General features: G+C 32.7%; 3 long non-coding RNA genes across 3 annotated transcripts; 1 reads left to right on the forward strand and 2 right to left on the reverse strand.

Moving 5' to 3' along the window:
• Positions 1-738: 738 nt before the first annotated feature.
• Positions 739-2021, reverse strand: LOC121799908. The gene is made up of 2 exons (XR_006050387.1): positions 1075-2021; positions 739-992 (listed from the first exon to the last, which is right to left on the reverse strand). It is a non-coding gene; the product is annotated as an uncharacterized LOC121799908 (long non-coding RNA).
• Positions 1499-3447, forward strand: LOC121799909. Its single transcript, XR_006050388.1, has 3 exons — positions 1499-1574; positions 2741-2806; positions 3278-3447. It is a non-coding gene; the product is annotated as an uncharacterized LOC121799909 (long non-coding RNA).
• A 14255-nt stretch (positions 3448-17702) lies between these two features.
• On the reverse strand, positions 17703-19137 carry LOC121800206. Its single transcript, XR_006050452.1, has 2 exons — positions 18940-19137; positions 17703-18287 (listed from the first exon to the last, which is right to left on the reverse strand). It is a non-coding gene; the product is annotated as an uncharacterized LOC121800206 (long non-coding RNA).
• Between the last annotated feature and the right edge of the window lie 2688 nt (positions 19138-21825).

Raw genomic sequence — 21825 nt, forward strand, 5'->3', positions numbered from 1 at the left:
TTCAAGCTGGCGATAAAGTTTTCCTCAAAGTATCCCCGTCGAAAGGGATAACACGTTTCGGCGTCAAGGGAAAATTAAAACCACGATTTATTGGGCCTTATGAAATCCTTGAAGGAGTGGGTCCTGTTGCATACCGTTTGGCGCTACCCCCAAGACTTGGAAATGTGCACAACGTCTTTCATGTGTCGCAGTTGCGGAAATACCTGTTCGACCCAAAGCACGTGATTCACTACGAGGAAGTCGCTTTGAACCCAGACTTGAGCTACGAAGAGAGTCCTCAAATGATTTTGGACCGAAGGATCCAGAATGTGAGAAATAAACCAATTGCTTGTGTGAAAGTACTTTGGAGAAATCATGGGCACGAAGAAGCCACGTGGGAGAATGAGGAAAAGATGATAGAACTGTACCCTGAACTCTTTCCTTGAGGATGCCAAATTTCGGGACGAAATTTCTTTTAAGATTGGTAGGATGTAACGCCCCACTTTTTGAACCCTAATTTGCGAACCCTAAGACGGTATCATTTATCCCTTTTAATGACATGAAATAAATGACGAGTGGAATTGTTATATGATTTCTTTAGTGACCTAATTTTGGTTCGGAGTTATGATTGTGGGTTGACCGAGTCAACTCCGTCGAATATGTGACGTGGCTGATGTGGGGCGAATTTATTTGTTTTCGAATAATTGATGATTTTTTTTACAAGCTCGAATTTTGTGATGGTAAAATCACATTGTGAAATTAATTAAATCCTTTCCTTGAGGATTATTTATTTGACTCAACTCCGTGTTGGATTCAATAAATTAAAAAAATAATAATATCGTTGGCTACACAATTTAAATAAAATACTGATGCTCGAAATCCCAAATAAGTTATAGATCCTTATTCCTTGTCTTGGTCACCAAGAATTCCCTTGTTTTCAATTTATAAATAAATATTCTGGAGAGATTCTCCCCTCCTCTCTTATACGATTATCTTCTCTTCTCCCCTTTGATCTGCCAATAATGGTTAGTCAAGGTAACAATTAAACCCCAATTAATAGTGAAATCAAATACACACAATGAAAGACAAATATACCTTCAGCACATTTGCGTTTTTTTCCAATCCTCAATCTGCACCAAAAATAAACCCCAATCACCTTTAATTGCTTTTATTTTGAGAATCAATTCCACGTTTCCCTCCCACGCTCCATAACCGCTTCTCCTCTGCAAATCTTTCCTAATTTGTGACCATAATCAAAGTGAAATCAATCACCAGAAATGACTCTCAATACACGGTATATTAATACCCATACCCTAATCCCTTTTCCTCACACAAATTCGCAGTCACTCATTCTCACTTTGCACCTCAAAAATTTCCTCAGGCGGCGGAGGGAGCAGTAGGAAGAAGGAGCTCATCCTTTCCCAACCAAATCCTAGTTTCAACACGGTAATCATTCTTTTCACGGTTCCCCCTTGTTTTTCTTCGTAAGGTGATTTCAGACCAGAACCTTTTCTTGACAGAAATTTGGAACCAAATCCGGAAAGGGGGAAACCAGAAGCTTCGATCTCCTGTCAAAGCCAATTTGTCCAGCGAAGGTATAAATCTCACCCTCTCTATTAATTCTCCAAACATCAAGCATATCACTTTTTACGTCAATCGAAACTCGAGAACCCAATTAAAACAATCAACTTAATCAAAATTTAATAACTTACCTTACGGGGTTAATCGGGTAGAAACCGAGTTGTTTCGAATGAATTCGAGGCCGCCGGAGCGGCGACGCAGCGGCGCCGAGCGACGGCGGTGGACGCGGGTGATGAATCGGAGTCAGCAGCGGCATCGACTCTGGTGCAGCGGCGAATTGGAGAAACGACGATTTTTGTTTTGGGACTTTAAATTGTTCTGTTTTGTTCTGTTTCGATCTACTCTTTCGAAAGAAAAAAAAGGGGCTTAAGAGAAAGAGAGAGAGAGGTGGAGTTGGGGGTTCTGTTTGAAGAAATGCAGTAGAGAGAGAGGGAGTAGCCGATAGTTTTGAGAAAGGAGTATGTATCATCTGTTCACTTTTAAAATTTTAATTACTTTCTTTTCCTTTTATTTTGGTGGATGGAATTTAAATAAAAATGGAATGGAGAGTGGAGCACGTGTGTCTTTTTTGGAAGGAGAGTGGTGCTCGTTTCTGGAGTGGGAGCTTCTGCCTCATTTATTTTAAAATTCATATGCAAACACTTACTTTTTTTAATATGTAGTGTATATATTAACTTAGAGTTGATTTAAAATGGAATGGCAGAGTACGTGTGGTGGGAATGGGAGTACTTTATATATATATATATATATATATATATATATATATATATATATATATATATATATATATCCTAATTCCTTAAAAGAAAATTTGGGTATTTGATTAAGAATGGAAGTGAGGCTGTACGTGTATTTTATCTACTTTGATTTAATGTGGTTAGGAGTGGTTATACTGTTGCACTAATTTAGTAACTATTTTTTGGGCCAATTTTGTTTAAGTTTGAACTGTTTTAAAATAATCACTTGAGGTCGGAACGGAGTTAATTAAATCCGGGTTGGTCGGGTTATCTCTTTGCTTTTGTTGGGACGTGAGCGGGTGAAATTAATTGAAAAGATCAAGATTTAAATTGGGAAGAATTCATAATCATATCGGTAGAATAATTGAAGCTTTAGGATGCATGCATCTTAGCTTTTGCCTGACCTCTCATGTTGATATATGTGCTATTTCCAATATTTAAAGGTGATTTCTTGCGCGCGAAACTTGATTCCAAGGGAAAGGATATAGTTGAGACTTAAGCGCTTTGAGGTGGGCTTTCTTTTAAATAAGGACGATGTCCTAAATGTTTTTATCGATGAAAATGAAATCGTGTTTATCATGCCTTATTTGATTTTTTAACGTGCCTATCTGATATGGCTTGAAGCCATTATTATATAAATCGAATTCGGGTCCTCGTAGGGCTGCAAACCCTACTTGGATTAGTGTACACCTATGGTAGATCGTGTGCTAGCGTACGGGCTGGCCGGTCTAGTGACCTGGTTTGCGGCCGCATTCCTTGTCATGTATCGGCAGATATGGCTAACGTCTATGGGAAAATGACTGCAGTCGACTTTTACAATGGGAAATGATTTTAGTGCCTCGGGCCTTTCTAAAGCTAAAACCCGATGGTTACTCTCGTATGGCATGATAAATAAAACTCTTTAATGAAAATGTTTTCGGCATGAGCCCATTAAGTATTATTTTAGTACTCAGCCCTGCATGTGTTTTCCTTATGTGCAGGTTGAGCGGCGACGAGCGGTTGGCGGTGTGGAGCAAATTAAATGAAGAATTAAACATTTATATATATATATATATTTTTTACTATGAGTGTCGTTGTGTCTTCACACATGACGTAACTTTTCTCTTGGATGCTTCCGCTGAAACTCGTTTTACTTATTGTTGAATTCTCGAAACTATTTTGATTTCGTTTAAAATCTAAAGACATGATATGTTTTGGAATACGTTGAACCCTCGTTATTTTGAAATAAATGGTGATAATTGTTTCCTCTATTTAGTCTATCTGTCAAAGCGTCGCTCTGCCCTTTTCTTTTGATTATTTGTCGTTAAATACCTTGGTCAAACCCCTTTTATAAAACCCTAGTCCTTTTTCTTTGATTGTATTTAAGTCCGTTTAAGTCGCGATCGCCGCATTTATTATACCCTAGAAGGGCGGTCGTGACAAGGCGGGCTTCGAGCCCCAATTCTTCGAAGCTCCGCTCATCGTCTACTACTTCGCCTGTAACAACCGCTTTTTCTTCGCTTTGGGTTGGCGTTTTGTTTTCGCCATTGATGGTGGGAACTTTGCAGTGAGGGAGAAGGAAATAATAAGGATCGATTGATATTTTTTCTAGGGTTTTTCATCATTGTCTTCTCTCTATTTCTATCGTTGCATGCATTAAGGCCCGCCCAACAATTAATAAATTTTCAAAATTTTCCATTTAATGATAAGTTCGAATATAAGAAAATTTAGTACTGCAGTAGTAGTATTTATTTTTTTATTAAAAAAATTGAGTATTGGATATCGGATTAATGATGATCATTTAAACGATTGTTCGAGAGTGGCACACCCTACATACTTTGTGATTGATGATGAATAATTAAATGACACGCATAACATATATTCTAGCATTGTAGGTTTGTGTATTAAATATTGCAAATTACATAATTGTTAGTATTTGTTTTCTACAAAGTTCACTTCTGGTTTTTATGTAGTCATGTATTTTTTGTTTTCAAGAATAGGTTTGTAAAGGTTATCCATGATAAGTACTTCAATCGGAGGTGGTTGAATACTGTTTTAGTGAATGCTATTCATGGACTAGCTGCTGACATCGCACAATCGTACATACCATTAGATGCAACAAGCCGATTGGTGTTCATGAACTTGATGACCAAACCATTGCGTCGATGTGGAAAATGTGGAGAAATATATCACCATGACTCTAGAGATTGAGTATTATCAAATTTATGATGTGTTCAGATCTTTGATTCTATAATTTTATGGAAATACTCTTGTTCTTTATCTGATTCTTATATGTATACTATATTGCAGGTTTATGCATTAAATATTGCAGGTTTGTGTATAAATTATTGCAGATCACCTAATTGTTATTTGCTTTATACGAAGCTCGCTACTGGTTTCTATGTAGTCATATATTTTTTTGTTTTCAAGAACAGGTTTGTAAAGGTTATCCCTGATAAGTACTTCAGTCGGATGTGGTTGAACACTGTTTTAGCCAATGTTTTAAAAGTCAGACCGGTAAGTGAACCGGTGAAGCTATTGGTTCATGGTTCAACCGGTCAGACCGGTTTAATCACTGGTCGAACTATTTTACCGTTATTAATATATATAATTAAATATATAATGCAAAATATAATAAATAATAAAATATAATCAATAATATATCACAAAAACATTAAATCTTACAAATATTTAGTATATATACAAATATAAAAACATTAAAATTTATAGTATATAAATTGTTAGTTAGAGTAGATAAAAATTTAATATTTTACATATAAAAGTAGATAAAGTTTATATTAATACAAAAAGTGTACATCGTGGAATAATATTATAACCAAAACAAATTGTTAAATAAAAATATACTTTGATATCAATAGTTAGGTTACATAAATTTAATATATACTATAAAAATATATAGTAGTATTTATTAAATAATAAACTACATTATAATGAATAAATATATCACAAAAATTGAACCTTATAATATAACAATGGTAATAATATAGGAGTATTAGAAACTAGTAGAGTATACTTAAAGTTTAGAGGATGATAATTATATGTATCACGTTACATAAACAATATATAAAATAACGTGAATTATTAGTTTGTTTAAATAAAAATTTAATATTCAATGTATAAGAATATTTATTGTTCTTATTTCTCCATATGAGTCTTGTGGTGGAGTGGTTAAACTCTTGTTAGATGGAGTGGAGGTCATGTGTTTCAAGCCCTTTCAACAACAAAATTTAAAAATTTTGAAAACAAAAGGCATAAACCGGTTTTCGGCCAAACCGGTCCAACCGGCCGGTTCAAGCGGTTCGAAGCGGCTCAACTTGTTACTGGTTTAAATAGGTAAACCGGATCGGTTGAACTGGCCGGTCCGGTCCGGTTTTTAAACACAGGTTTTAGCCGATGCTATTCATGGACTAGTTGTTGATGTCACACAATCGTACATACCATTAGATGCAACAAGTCAATTGGTGTTCATGAAGTTGATGTGAAAAATGTGTCACCATGACTCTAGAAATTGTGGCAGACAAAACGAAGTACTTGAAGCATTTAGTTTGTATTAGTTTTTACCTTAACATATTGCAGCTTTAGTCAATGAATATTGTATTGTTACCACGTAGGATTTGCAGTTGATATATTACTTTATTGTATTTGTTTTGATATTGTATATTGATACGATTGTAGAACATTATTGCTTACAATTGTTTTCTGGTTGGCAGATTCATTGAATTACTTTAGTACTTGCACAATACAATACTCCCTCCGTTCCATGTTAATAGAGTCATTTTTCTATTTTGGGAAGTTCCAAGTTAATTGAGTCCTTTTTATTTTTAGCAAAAAGTAATTCTTCTTTTTACTTTATTCTCTCTTACTTTACTCTCTCTTACTTTTTTCGCCATCCATTTAACAAACTATTCTTAAACTCCGTGCCGAAAAGAAATACCCCTATTAACAAGGAACGGAGGGAGTACAAGTAATTGGTAATATTATACTATTATTGGTCTCATATTTTATAGTTTGTAGGACCCAAGTATCTATACTAATTAATGTTTTAGGGTTTGTAGGACCCAAGTCGTAGGTTTGTAGACCCAATAACCAAACCTTTCAGGGTACTACGCCCTGTGAAATTATTGTTTCTTAATATTTGTAGATAACATATAACAAAAGATATTGGTTATTTATTTATTTTTATTTATCAATAGGTGCGGGTTGGGAAAAAAGGACAAACTAGATTATGGAATCCATACTAATTAATAGTGACACTTAGATGAAATTATTTTTATACTCTTTTTTAGGGAAAATGGAAAGCTGATTGTGTAGTTAATTTGTTTTTTCTTTTACAAATGTTGCCATTTTTTGTGAGTGGTATCTGTCTGTAATGTTTAGAGTTGTGTCAAAAAGAATTGGATAAAAAAATGGTCCAATCAAATGTAAACGTCTTGAAGAAGATTAAGAACACTTTTAAATAGAAGCATGAAATAGCAGGTTTGTGCAGGTCGTGTAATCAACTGATCAGGAGAGATCCCAAACCTAGTCGTGTCGCTAGCACAATGACCTAAAACCTGGTATCAACAAAATTCCTTAACCCACTTCTACTGGCTAGTATAGCGGAAGCAAGGGTCGAATCCCACAGAGATGGATTAGTGCGAGATGTGATTGTGATGATCATCTGGAATGAGTTGGTTAGTTACCACGTTTGGATTGAGATCTACCTAGACACGAAAACTCAAAAGGGACCTATACTATACTGACTGGTAAGACGGTCTCATATCGGAAATAGGTTGAGTACGTGAAAAGAGGGTTTATAAGACTTGAGTGCATGTGAAAAGTGAAAGTTTACTAAAAATGGACCGACAACGACTGAAACGAATATCCAACCGAACTGGCTGATGAACTACCAGATCCGCAGAAAAGCTGGCGAAAGGTTAAGGACAAAAGTTAAAGTGGCTGAAAAGTGTAAAGTGGTCCACAATTCAGATGTGGGTGTTGTCTTCTCCAACAAGTATGCACATATTGGAGATAAACAAAGACTCCATGAACAATATTTTGAATTAACACTTTTCACAAGTTAAAATATGAAATTAAATGCTAAATGGAAAAGATTAAGGTCGGTTGAAAGAGCAGGTTTGTGCAGGCTCGTGTATTCAACTAATCAGGAGGTGATTCCCAACCTAGTTGTGTCGCTGGCACGACGACCTAAAACCTGGTATCAATAATTTCCTCAACCCACTGCTACTGGCTAGTGTAGTGGAGCAAGAGTCGAATCCCACATAAATAGATTAGTGCGATTTGTGATTGTGGTGATAATCTGGAAGGGTTTGGTTAGCTATTACGCTTGGGTTGATGTTCTATCTAGACACAAACTAAAGGGTGGGCTTGTACTCTACTGACCGGTAAGAAGTTCTCATATCAGAATCAGGTTGGGTACGTGAAAGGTGGTTTACCAAGACTCAAGTGCATGTGAAAAGTGGAAGTTTACTAAAAATAGGCAGACAATGACAGAAACGGATCTCCGACCGAACTGGCTGATGAACTACCAGATCCGCCAAAAGTCTGACAAAAGTGGAATGACAAAAGTTAAAGTAGCTGAAAAGTAAAAGTGGTCAACAAATCAGATGTGGATGTGGAAACCGGGCGAAGCAGAGCGGTGGAACGTGGCGGCGTGATGACAAGGAGAGAGAGGAGCGCCGACTGGAGAGAGAGATGAAGGGACAGGAAGAGAGGAGGCGTGAGAGGATGAGAGAGGAGGAAGAGAGACAGGGAGGCGCGTGAGAGAGGAGAGCGGAAGGAGAGGAAGAGAGAGGGGGCGTCTTTTTCATGTAGGGTTTCCAGGGTAATTCATTTGTTACTTGGGATTTATATTTTGTTTTCATTAATTTATTGATTTATGAATTCAATAATTAGGGGGAGGAGAGAGGAAGGAAGAGAGAGGATAGGGTGGGTGTCTTTTTCATGTAGGTTTCTAGGATTCATGTGGTATTATTTGAGATTTATATTTTACTTTTATTAATTTATGAATTTAACATTTGGATTGTTTAATTGTTAGCGTACGAATTTACTTTACTAAATTATCTGTATCCAAAAAATTCAGTATCTGAATATCTACATATTTCAAATTAAAATTCAAATTGTTGGAGTTATACTGAATTCGTATTGTAAATTTTGATTTAATTAAAAATATAAAATTGTATTGATGATAAAAAAAATTAAAAGAATTGGAATTAAACATAGCGTGTAATCATTTTTTCCAACTAAATAATTAGTTTTTTTAATTTGAATAAAGTTAAACCCTACGCATAAAAAGAGACTTACAACCACTTTTTTTCTCTATAACCCTAGACTTGCAGATCCTTTATTAAGAGCTCCAGCCACTTTTTTCTCTCTGTAGTCCCAAGAAGATGTGCCTACAGCCAGATACTCTAGAAAATATTTTTTTTACGCTAGGGAGATTTTACTAGTCCCTTAGTCCATATTAATACTAATTCTTTTTGCTATTTTTGTTTGTCCTCTATTAATTGTTCATTTTTATTTTCTTATCGTAAATAGTAAATAGACTCTACAGTCTACTACCGTTCATATTTTATTAAAAACTCATATATAAAAATGAATCTCATATATTTTTCTAATTTTTTTAATTCATTATCCTTTAAATTTCTTAAATAGAAGGGAATAATAAAATAAAAAATAAAAGAGAAAGTAAAGTGGATGGTTGAATAAATTAAAGTCATTGAAGGTCAAATTTTTTGTCAAAAAGACAAATTAACTCCAGCATATTTGTGGTGGCCAATGTTTTCTAAAACAAGTTTATCCATTTAATTGCACCTTCCAATGCATGCGTTTAAAATTTTAATCTACAATGCAATCTTTACTAATATAAATATTTTAATGATTGGTTTTTAAGAAAAGACATACTTATCTATCTATACATATATAAAATGTGTGTTTTGAGAGATTTTGAATAACTATTTTGTGCAAGTGATGTAAATGTAATAAACAAAAACTACTAATTTATAAAAATAAATTTTGATTAAATAAATTTAGTTATGAAAAATTTTAATGTAGCAGTTACAATGATTATTCTCATTAATTACTTGTAATTCACTTCATTTGGTAGTAAAACAATATTCTTTAGGAATTGGCATTGTCAATTACTAATATGAAGCGTATAACCGCCTATTAGGATGTGACATTAAATTACATTAATTTTGCATCTAATAATTTAATTATGCATCATTTTCAAATACATAGTAAAAAATAATTTCAATTATTTACTCACAATTTAGTGAATGGCTCTATACTATAGTCCATATCTTGGACGTTTTTTAAACTGCCAAATTAAGCTTATAATAATCAATTAGGAGTATGAATTGAATATGATTATACCAATGATTTCTAACGTTTGTTTATTTATATCATAAATTAATATTTGTTTTAATTACTATTAATATTTTTTTTAATACTCTTAATCAATTAAGAGTATGAATTGAATATGATTATACCAATGATTTCTAACGTTTGTTTATTTATATCATAAATTAATATTTGTTTTAATTACTATTTATTAGCTAGATAAATGTTCTTTCATTTTTGTGATGTATAGTTGCATTAGAAAGGTTTTAGAAATTGTTGGTGATATTTGTCTATAAATACATGTTCGATCATTGTGGAAATCGTAAATGAGGCGGAGCTGGTGTCATGTGAGAGACTGAAAGATGAAGAGCCAAAGATGTGAGTCGGAGGTATGGAGAGAGAGTTGTGCAAAAGATGGTAAAAGCCAAATAGCACCTTTATTTCCTATTTTGAAGATCATTCTATTTTAGTGATATTAGTTCATATCTAAGTATTTTCTTCATGTTAATTTATTTTATTTTTCCGCCTAGGCCACAATATTTTATTTTTTACAAATAAAGAAATCACATAAGTTGTTGACCATCTATAATATTTTGAAGCTACAGCTTTACACATTCGTCGCCAACTTCGTCACTGCCATAATTTTCATGCATAGAACAACACCTAAAGTCAACGAAGTGGCGAAAGGAAGCAGAGAAGACAAAAACCATAAAATATCACATTTGTATTAGCGCATATACATACAACATAAATCATCAATTTAGAGATTAAGGAGAAAAATAAGCCTGAAGAAGAGTCAAGCTGTAGATGTGGTTTGTGTTTTACTATATCTCTTTCCTCTATTTTGCTATTCTTATTATTGTATGGTTAAGATTGTTTACAAATAAGTTTTTTCATGACTTACTAACTTTTGTTTTATTGTTCTAATGTTTATATATGTATGTTTTTTATTTGTTTTATTGTTCATTATTTTATCTTTTTATGGCGATATCATTGTCCTAATTATATTTTTTAGTTTTATATTGAATATTTATATCAATTGAATATTGATAGTATTTCAACAATAAATTGTGTATGTGTTAAGGATGGTAATTTTCTTTGTGGTAAAGACCAATATAAGCGTTGTAATAACAAATATTTTCATGTTAATTTAATTCAAAACTTATTTAATTTTATATTTATAATTATCTAACATATTGTGACTATAACCTATTACATTTTATTTTTTAATCTTATGTAATGATATTATTTTTTATTATATTTAAATTATTCAAAATGTCTAATTAATAAAATAAAAATATTTTGTGTCGCGTATAGCGCGTGGGCTAACACTAGTTCTATTTAGTGCCCAACTGAATATATTACAGAAAGATATTTGTCTGTTTTTCTTTTTCTCCAAGTGATGAATCATCTACCTTCGTATTTTAAAAATATAAACTTTTGGCCATCTCAAGTAGTACTTCCTCCGTCCCCTCATAGTTGAGTAATTTCTATGTATAGTACTCCTTCCATCCCATCTCAAGTGATTGATTTCTTTTTGGCCATTGTTTTGCAAAGATGATAATAAATAGTTAAAGTGGAGAGAAAGTAAAGTATGAGAGAGAATAATATAGAAGAGAGTCGTATCTACATTATTCTCTTATTTACTTTACTTTCTCACCACTCTAACTATTTATTATCATTTTTCCCAAACACATGCCGAAAAACGGTCAATCACTTGAGATGAGATGGAGGCGTAACATTTTTCCCTTTCTTAATTTACTCTCTCTTAATAATAAAAATTATTATATTTTTATTATCCTTATTTTAATCTACTTACCTATAATTTATTTTCATTATTTGAAAATTTTTATGTCCTGTGCATAGCACGGGTTATAACACTAGTTCAGATAAACACAGACTTCATGAATAACAATTCAAATCAACACTTTAAAACTAAAAGATTAACGACCGGTAATCCCAGATTTAAGCATACTGACTAACATGCAAGGTGGCGACAGTCACGTAATCATAGATCTCATGCATTAAACTTCAGATCGAACGACTAACACTTCGAATCCTAGCTAACAAACTCAGATCTAGCCTACTTAAACGAAATCCTGCTTCAACACTTAGAAAATTCTTGCAAACAACTGGATCTAGCTAATTTAGGCAGAATGAAAACGATTGCAACGAAAAGATGAATAAAAACCAACTTTCATATCATAGCGTTTGGATCTCAACATAATACTTCAAAAGCAACAAGGGAATTAAGTTTCAACAACAGATCCAACGAGATAAAACGAAATACGAAGTTAAACTAAGAAAGCAAGTAAAGATTGTTTTTGCCACTCGGGCGATGAAACAGTATTCTGACGACTACAATGGCTGGAAGAGTTGACGGTGAACTATCCCCAGTGGAATACCGAGGTCTTCAAGTGATCATGACTGGCGGCGAGGAACGGGCGGCGGGGAACGAGAGGTGTGGAGCTAGCCTCCGCTTCGGAACTAGGACTTCCGAGAGCGGTTTCCAAGTGTGCCTTCTAAAATGAGTTGAGTCCCCCCTTCATTCTTCATGTAACTTTCTATTTATAGGGTGGCTTGCCCTAAAATTAAGGTTGTTCTTCCTTGTACATTGTCGCTTTTACCCCTGTTAAGTAGTTGGCCGTCTACTAGCAATCTTCTCCTCTCCATCTCGAGCCTTTGGGCATGCATCCTGGTCAGTATTGCACCATTTGGCATCCTTTTTCACTTGAAGTCCCCGATTCCTTCCCTACTGACTTGTACCTTTTCCTGCACACTTACGCAACTTTTCTTACAGAATATGCACGTTAAACTCATCATACTGACCAATAACCAAGACCTAGAATATGACTTATCATCGATAATCCTAGATCATGCAAAATGACTAACATGCAAGGTGGCAGAAACTACGTAATCACAGATCTCATGCATTCAACTTCGAATCGAACGATCAAACACTTGAAATATCACTTAATAAAATCAGATCTATCTTATCCAAGAGAATCCATGCTCAAACAGTTGAAAATTTACGCTAAGCTATCAGATCTACCTAATCTAGGCAGGAAGAAAACATTGTGACTGAAATATGAACAAAAGCAAACTTCTATTTCATAATGACTGAATTCAAAACACAATACGTCAAATCGAAGTATCAACAATGAGTCAATAACAGATCCAAACGAAACAAGTAAAACAAGAGTTAAACTACGAAAGCAAGTAAAAATTGTTTGGCCCCTCGGGCGATGAAATGGTGATGAACCTCCCTCGGCAGAGTACCGGGGTCTTCAAGTAATCATGACTGATGGCGAGGAACGAGAAGTATCGGAGCTAGTCTCCATTGTGGGAACTTCGGATTTCCGGAGGTGTAGTGTCTTTCTTGTATCTTCATGTGACCTTCTATTTATAAAGTAGATTGCCCTAAAAATTAGGGTTGTTCCTCCTTGTGAATTGTCGTTTTTGCCCCCTTAAGTAGTTGGTCGTTTCCTAGAAATCCTTCCTTCTTCATCTCGAGCCCTTGGGCATGCATCTTGATAAGGAGGGTAATGAACCTTATAGGATTGTATTAAATGACAACCACTTTTAAAATGGCAATGTGTCATTGAGAACCCTTAGATTTAGGAGCATATTTTAATATAACCTAGCTTTAATTTTGTTTCATTATGCATATTTTGATAGTTCATGAGGAAATAAAAATAGTTAATTGTTTTAAAAGATTATCAGCAAAGATTTTATTTTAACATTATCTTTAATCGGGGCGGGCACACTCAAGGTAAGAGTAGGGCTTATGCCCTTACCTAAAATGATATATATATATTTTTTCTACTTATATTTTTTTAAATAAAAAAATACTTATCTTAAGTTGTTACTATGTGAATGCCTTTGAAGATCAAATTGCCAAAAATTGAACGAATAGAGGGATTGAACTTAATTTGAAATTGAAAAATTGCACAGCAAAATGAAAAAACATCAGTTTCCCATTAAATTCCACACAAACTCAATAACTTGGACTATTTGGCAATATTAATGTGTAAGGTTTTCTCTCCTTATTATTCTTTTCTTTTTTACTCCCTCCATTCAACAATGAGAGTCTTATTTTACTTTTACCATAAATGATAATTAGGTCTCACATTCCACCAACTTATTTCACTCACATTTTATTATGAAGTGAACTACCCTAATAGTCTCTGATCTTGTCGAAAAATGCATAAATGGTTCTTAAAAAAGTTTATAGCATTTTTGGTATGATAAGACTAAAATAATCCCAGACACAAAAAATGTGAATTTTTAATATTTGAGGGCATTTTGGACCTTAAATACTAGTATACTATTTTTGTAATTTTTGTTACTTAAAATAGTTTATTGTCATTATGTGATTAAAAATAAATGCAACTTAAAATAATTTAATTATACTTTATTTTATTTTTAAAATTAAATATTATTCATTATAAAACTCAATATATACGGAAAAAATAAATAAATCTAATAGTAACTTCTTTTAACAAAAATATTAAAGTGAATTATAGAAATTATTTTTTGCGATGTGAGATTTATTTTTACTTAAAAATTTTAATTATTTTTTTTTTCATTTGGGAAGTAAAAATATTATAATGAACTACAGTATTTTTTATCTTAAAAAATGTTAATTAAATATTTATATGTTACCATACTTATGTGAAAAATAAATATTTTAATTACGTTAATTAAAATATAGTATAGTGAAAAAATATTATTTAAGTATAACAATTAAAATTTAAATGAAATTATATCTAGCGTAAATTAAAGTGAACTCTTGCAAGTAACATTTTATTAAAATTATTAAAGTAAATTAAAGTAACTTTTTATTATAATTCAAGTAATTATTTTAAAATATTAAGTGAATTATAATTCAAAAGAAAATATTTTATGTCATATAAATATAAATTAACTAGTATTAGACATGTAAATTTTTTTTAGCCGAAAAGGTGCTTTTCTATATGTACAAAAACATTTCGAGATTGAAGAGGTATCAAAACTGTGATTTTTCAAAGACCAAAAATGCCCTCCATGACATTTAGACGATTTTTCAAATGCAGAGGGGTATAAAAGACCAACCGGTACCAAAAATGTAATTATTAGGGACCAAAAAAGGATATAAAATTTTTTCAGGGATCATTGATGCATTTTTCGACAAGATTGAGGATTATTAGGGTAGTTCTCTTTATTATGAAACTAATATATAAGTGAGACTAATATTTCACTAACTTACTCAACCCACATTTCTTTACATTTTTTAAAACTCGTGTCATAACCAAATAAGACTCCTATTGCGCGATGGAGGGAGTAGTTCAATAATGCAAAATCTTATTTTTTTTACAATTCACATTGTATTGAGAAATTGAAACTATGAAAAAAATACAGCTTGTATTGTTAAATATATATAGGTTTTTGTGATAAAATGATTGAATTTTGTTGTTATATTTGAGTTTAAGATATAATTTGGAGTAGAGAATTTTGTGTTTTGCTAAAGTTTGTTTACAGTGCTATTTATCCGCATGACCGCATCTATAGTTATCGCATGATAATATTTTAATTTATGTATTGGTTTAGTTTTATGAATATAATATTTATGTTTTTTATAGTTGTTGTGTTTGTGAATTTTTATTTTCATAATTACTTATCTATATAATACTACAATATAATACAAAAATTATATATAGTGGAGCCCTTACCAAAAAAATTTTCTGCGTCCGCCCCTGACCTTTAACACATTTTATGCATATGTTAAAGTGGTCCACTGTTTCATGCTCAAATTCATGAAAATTATGTATAAGTCTATTCTAAACTCATGGATATTATGCATTAATATTATTTTAATTATTTTTATATACATCTCATAGATATTATTAGCAAATATAAATGACCTCCTTTAATTTTAATTGTATATTTTGTATAAATTTATATGATGACAATTAATATACAAATATAAAGACAATAAAGGAAGAAGAACACCCCATCCCCTCTCTTTTTTGAAGCTGTACGAAGAGAGAAGAGATAAGAGATAATTGAATTATTTGTTATAGAAACCAATTTTGGATTAGGATAATATATTAATTGATTTTCATAATCCTAGCAATTTATTATTATTATTATTATTGTTTGATTTATTTATATTTAAGATAACCGTTCTTATTGTCTTTCTTTCAATTCTTCAAAAAAAAAATAAATGATACTCTACAAAATCCATTTGCTTTATTAGTTTATTACAACGAATATTGTGATATATGCAGCATTCTAACAATTTTAGAAATATACTTATAAGAATATTTTAGCATTATTTTTTTTGAAGATTGGAGGTTGCTAAAATATCTTCTTTTTATTACATACTTCAAGATTTTTCTAATTATTATGTGATATGTAAAATTGTACTCTATTTTTTTCATATGATAATACACAATTAAACTATATAATTATTATATTTATATAATAATCTGATTTTTTCTCTTTAATCTCTATCACACATATTTTCTTTATTTGTATATAGTATTCTAACTAAACTCACAATCTTTGGTCATTAGTCACACATCTCTTCTTTGTCATTTATACTCTACTAATCTCATAAATTAAAATTGTATACAATCGTTTGCTGAATTTGAAATGTTTTCATTTATTAGTGTGAAATATTGTGGACTACAATTTGGGCTTGGTATTAATCAGCTGGGCTGAATTAATTGGTTGGCTCGTTCTTTATATTGGTGACCCAATGTGGGTTGGCCCAATACTTAAAGGGGACGCTCCGATGGCTGCCACGTGGCCATCTCACGCGGATCATGGACGTGGACCGTTGGATCTAGGGTGTGTTTGTTGGGACAGTTAAACTCTCCCTATCCCTTCTCGGTACCTCATTCTGTTCAATACTTTCTCTCTCTACATGCTTCGTCTTCGGCTTCTCTCTAGAACTTTTCTCTCTCTCTCTTAGAAATGTCCTCCGATCTTCTTCTCCGGTGACTCTCTTCTCTGTTTTAGTGAGAACTGAGTGTTCATCTCTCAACTCCTATATTGATTCGCAGATTTCCTTTGGTTTCGAACGGTTGAGTTCGAATCTGGTTGTTTGGATGAAGATCTTCGGTTGATTTCTTAGATCCGTGAGATTCTGGTGTTCTTGAAGCCTTGTGGCTGTGGTTGTGAGACATTTGACGTTTGAGGTGGCTACTGTGTTGTAGTAATCGGAGTATCCCTAGGGTTTGGGGTCCGACTGTTTCACTGTGCTCCCTTGAGATTTGTTGGTGAAGATTAAGGAGGTCCTTGGCCCTGTGCAGTCGTGTGTGCGACCTGAGCCATATCCTAAATCTTCTGACTCGTTTTGTTCTTTTATTCTTTTTGATTTAGATCCGAAAGGATCAATTGTCTTGTGTTACTAATCTGTGTACTTAAGTGTGCAGGAGGTTTTCACGGAGTGTAGCTTGCTATATTTGATTGGTTCCAGATTCGATATAGGCTAAAGTTTCTCTGTAATCTTGTACTTAGTCATAAATTGTTCTAGTTGTAACAAATCGCTTGTAATTGGCTTGTTCCTTGCTGAGATTATCCATCTCAGTGTTGATCCAATAACAAAGAGGTCCCGGTAACAAAGAGTTCCTTACAATTAGGAAGGAATAAATTATTGATTTAGAGTGGGACATGTTAAGTAGTACATTTTTGTAATAGTAAATCTTTCTATTGTTTTGAATTCTTAATTTCTATAGTTTCATTGGTATTAGTATTCATTATACAAAAATCTTATGTCTCGTGCATAGCACGGGTGTTAATACTAGTGTGTCAAAACTACGTCTATATTGATTCTAATTAATTGTTCGAAACTCAATAACTTGGACTATTTGGCAATATTAATGTGTAAGGTTTTATGTCCTTATTATTCTTTTCTTTTTTACTCCATCCATTGAATAATAAGAGTCTTATTTTACTTTTACCATAAATGATAATTAGGTCTCACATTTCACCAACTTATTTCACTCACATAAATTTTTTTCACGGATCATTGATGCATTTTTCGATAAGATTAGGGATTATTAGGGTAGTTCACTCTTTATTTTAAAACTAATATATATAAGTGAGACTCATATTTCACTAACATACTCAACCCACATTTCTTTACATTTTTTAAAACCCGTGTGAAAGCTGCTTCTGGAGATTCCTGTGTTGTCGATTGGTTCCCTTCTACGTTAACTGAATTGTGAGTTGATTGTCGTGGATTGATCAAGTCGAAGTCTCTAACTGATCCAGCTGGGTGACGTCTTCTTCTACCTGCGAGTGCCTGTGAACCGGTCCAGTGCCAAATCTAACTGATCAAGTTGACTTAGTGCAACCTACTCATGTTCCCTTGGGTGCGCAAACGGAGGAACTCGGAGCTTTCAAGACTTTAACCCACAATACTATGATTTAGTAAAGGGAAGTAAGGGTCGAATCCCACAGAGACGATGTGTTCTACATTTGTTAAGGAAAAATTTCGAATGGCTGCTGCCACGGATTCAAAGTGGGTTAAGTTAAACTGCTTGACTAAATGAACTGAGGAACTAAACTAACTAAAATGATCCACTTGCTAAGCTTAACTAAACTTTTAAACTCTAATTGATCAACCTGTCCGAACGGGAGAACTCATACTGTGATTTCCTGAAATAGCCAAACAAAGTAAAAGTGAGTGGGTGTCGGTCCCCTGCAAATGTACGGTAAAGTAAACTTTTAGTAACAACTTCATCTTCCCCAAGTGATCTTCCTAAAAACAGAGCATGAACCAGGTGTCTGAACATTAGCGAACAACTTGTAGCAACATTAACTCAACATAATGAGCCCAATGCAATAGATCTACGCTAATGGATCACTGAAATTACGTAGAAAGAGTAACTAAACCATGCAGAAATAGAAAAGACGACTCTCAGATCTACAACACAGAAACTTAATCAAACATGAATTTACTATCATTCATTGCAAACACATTCAGATCTGCTTCATCACATTTCAACAAGTTAGATCTAAACATCCTGACACCTTCCGGCCATGAATCAAACAGTAATCACAAGTCAACAACTCGGATCCAAACAGATTTACTACAACAAAAATTACTCAACTAAACATTGCCAAATGCACTCACGATTCAGAGACATAGTAAAATTAGCTAGATCATTCACAATCAAACATAACATTCCAACGGAAATCAGAGTCATAGCTTCAAACGAGCTTCTGGCAACAAAAAAATTCAGAAAAACAACAAGAAAACTTAAAGGAAATTGTAGCAAAACATAAAATAAAGAGAATGTATCTTTACCCCTTCTCGGGACGGTGTTACACAGCCTGAAATACGAATTAAAAAACTACCACCCAACCACGATTAAAACCCAGAACCAAGTATGTTCTACGGAAATGAAGAAACTGGAGTGAGCTTTCTGATTTCAACTCTAGGAGATAGCTAAATGTCCAGCCATACCTCATTCCTCCTTCCAATCTCCATTTATAGAAAGGCCGAGGCTCTGATCCCTAGGGCAACTTTCCTCTCGAAAAGTCTTTTGTGCCCTTAGCTTTTGGGATCTTTAAATTAGGCTCCATCTCCTACCCAGGTTCTCCCGCTGCCTCTGCTTGATCTGACTTGATCCAATTGCAGCGTGGTGAATTGACTCCATTCTTCTTGATCCGTCTGTCCGCCCAGTTGATCCATGCAATTTTTTATTATGGCGGATTCTGCACACACCTGGCTCACTATTGCACGTTAGTTTACCGAATTGGGTGGAGTTTTACTATAGAACAAATGCATGAAACGAGCCTTATCACCGTGTCATAACCAAATAGGACTCCTATTGCGTGGTGGAGGGAGTAATTTAATAATGCAAAAACTTATACTTTTTTACAATTCATTGTATTGAGAAATTGAAACTATGCAAAAAAAACCGTTTGTATTGTTAAATATATATAAGATTTTGTGATAAAATGATTGAATTTTGTTGTTATACTTGAGTTTAAGATATAATTTGGAGTAGAGAATTTTTTTTTGCTAAAGTTTGAGTTTGAACTGTTCGAGTTAAATAGTTTGAATTTGTTTACAGTGCTATTTATCCGCATGAAGTCGCATCTATAGTTATCGCATGGTAATATTTCAATTTATGTATTGGTTTAGTTTTATGAATATAGTATTTATGCCTTTTATGTTTGTTGTGTTTGTGATTTTTTTTTCATAATTACTATTTTTTATATCTATATAATACTACAATATAATACAAAAATTAAATACAGTGGAGCCCTAACCGGAATTTATTTTTGCGTCCGCCCCTGACCTTTAACACATTGTATGCGTATGTCAAAGTGGTCCACTGTTTCATGCATGAAAATTATGTATACGTCTATTCTAAACTAGATATTATGCATTAATATTATTTTAATTATATTTTATGTATCTCATAGATATTATTAGCTAAAATAAATGACCTCCTTTAATTTTAAATGTATACTTCGCATAAATTTATATGATAATAATTAATACACAAATATAAAGACAAATATAAAGATAATAAAGAAAGAAGAACACCCCATCCCCACTCTTTTTGAAGCTGTACGAAGAGATGGGAGATAAGAGATAATTGAATTATTTGTTATAGAAACCAATTTTAGATTAGGATAATATATTAATTGATTTCATAATCCTAACAATGTATTTTTATTATTATTATTATTATTGTTATTATTATTTGATATATTTTTATTTAAAATAACTTTTCTTATTGTCTTTCTTTCAATTCTTAAAAAAAATGATACTCTACAAAATCCATTTGCTTTATTAGTTTATTTCAACGAATATTTTGATATATGCAGCATTCTAACTGTTAGGATAAATAATAAAATGAATTATATTTCATGTTTATTTGGATAGAGATAATACTTATCAATTATTCAAATTATAAAATACAATATAAATAGATGTAATGCATTTTAATTTAGTATGCTAGCTATATACATAATTCTTAATTGTACTTATATGAATATTTTAGCATTATCTTTTTTGAAGATTGGAGGTTGCTAAAATATCTTCTTTTTATTACCTACTTCAAGATTTTTCTAATTATCATGTGATATGTAAAACTGTACTCTATTTTTTTCATATGATAATACACAATTAAACTATATAATTATTATATTTATATAATAATTTGATTTTTTCTCTTTGATCTCTACTCACACATATTTTTTTTATTTGTATATCGTATTCTAACTAACTCACACTCTTTGGTCATTAGTCACACATCTCTTCTTTGTCATTTATACTCCACTTATATCATAAATTAAAATTGTATAAAATCGTTTGCTGAATTTGAAATGTTTTCATTTATTAAGAAGGAATAAATTATTGATTTAGAGTGGGACATGTTAAGTACATCTTTGTATTTGTAAATCTTTCTATTGTTTTGAATTCTTAGTTTCTATAGTTTCATTGGTATTAGTATTCATTATACGAAAATCTTATGTCTCGTGTATATCACGGGTGTTAATACTAGTGTGTCAAAACTACGTCTATATTGAGTCTAATTAATTGTTCCCCACTTCCACATTTCAGCTATAAAGAGGGTTGAGACTGCAAGGTGATCGATCCATGTCACCTTTTCTCATTCTGCTAATTAGAGGGACATTTAGAAGACTTTTCTCTATATGATTGGTGAAGTAGCTATGGAAAAATGTGTACACTAGGTGTTTCTCAATCCAACAGGTTCAGAGGATTCATTAGATCACAAGGTCTAGGAGATCATGAATCTATCAGAAATGGTCGTTGGATACACTTTTTACTGCTTCAAAATCTTAACCCATCATACTATTGGCTAGTATATGGAAGTAAGGATCGATCCCACAGAGACAGAGGTGTTAGCAAGTGTTCAGAGGATTTGGTAAAAGGGGTCGACTGCTGCCACGCAGGTCATGGGTTAAGAATTTCGTAAAAAACTACTGGACGCAAGAGAATTGAAAGTACTAAACTAACTACTAGACCTAGGAAACAAGAAAAACACGTACGCATGCATGACTCGAGAAATGAATGAAAGAAGGAAAGTTTAAACGAACTACCAGGTCAAGTAAATTGTTTCCCAAAACAGTTAGACAAATAAGTATGAAAAAGGCAATGAGACAGATTTCCCGATTTAGCTACTGCGATAGATAAAGCTGCATAACAAACAAA

Source organism: Salvia splendens, chromosome 4 (genome assembly GCF_004379255.2).
Source record: "Salvia splendens isolate huo1 chromosome 4, SspV2, whole genome shotgun sequence".
Taxonomy (NCBI): domain Eukaryota; kingdom Viridiplantae; phylum Streptophyta; class Magnoliopsida; order Lamiales; family Lamiaceae; genus Salvia; species Salvia splendens.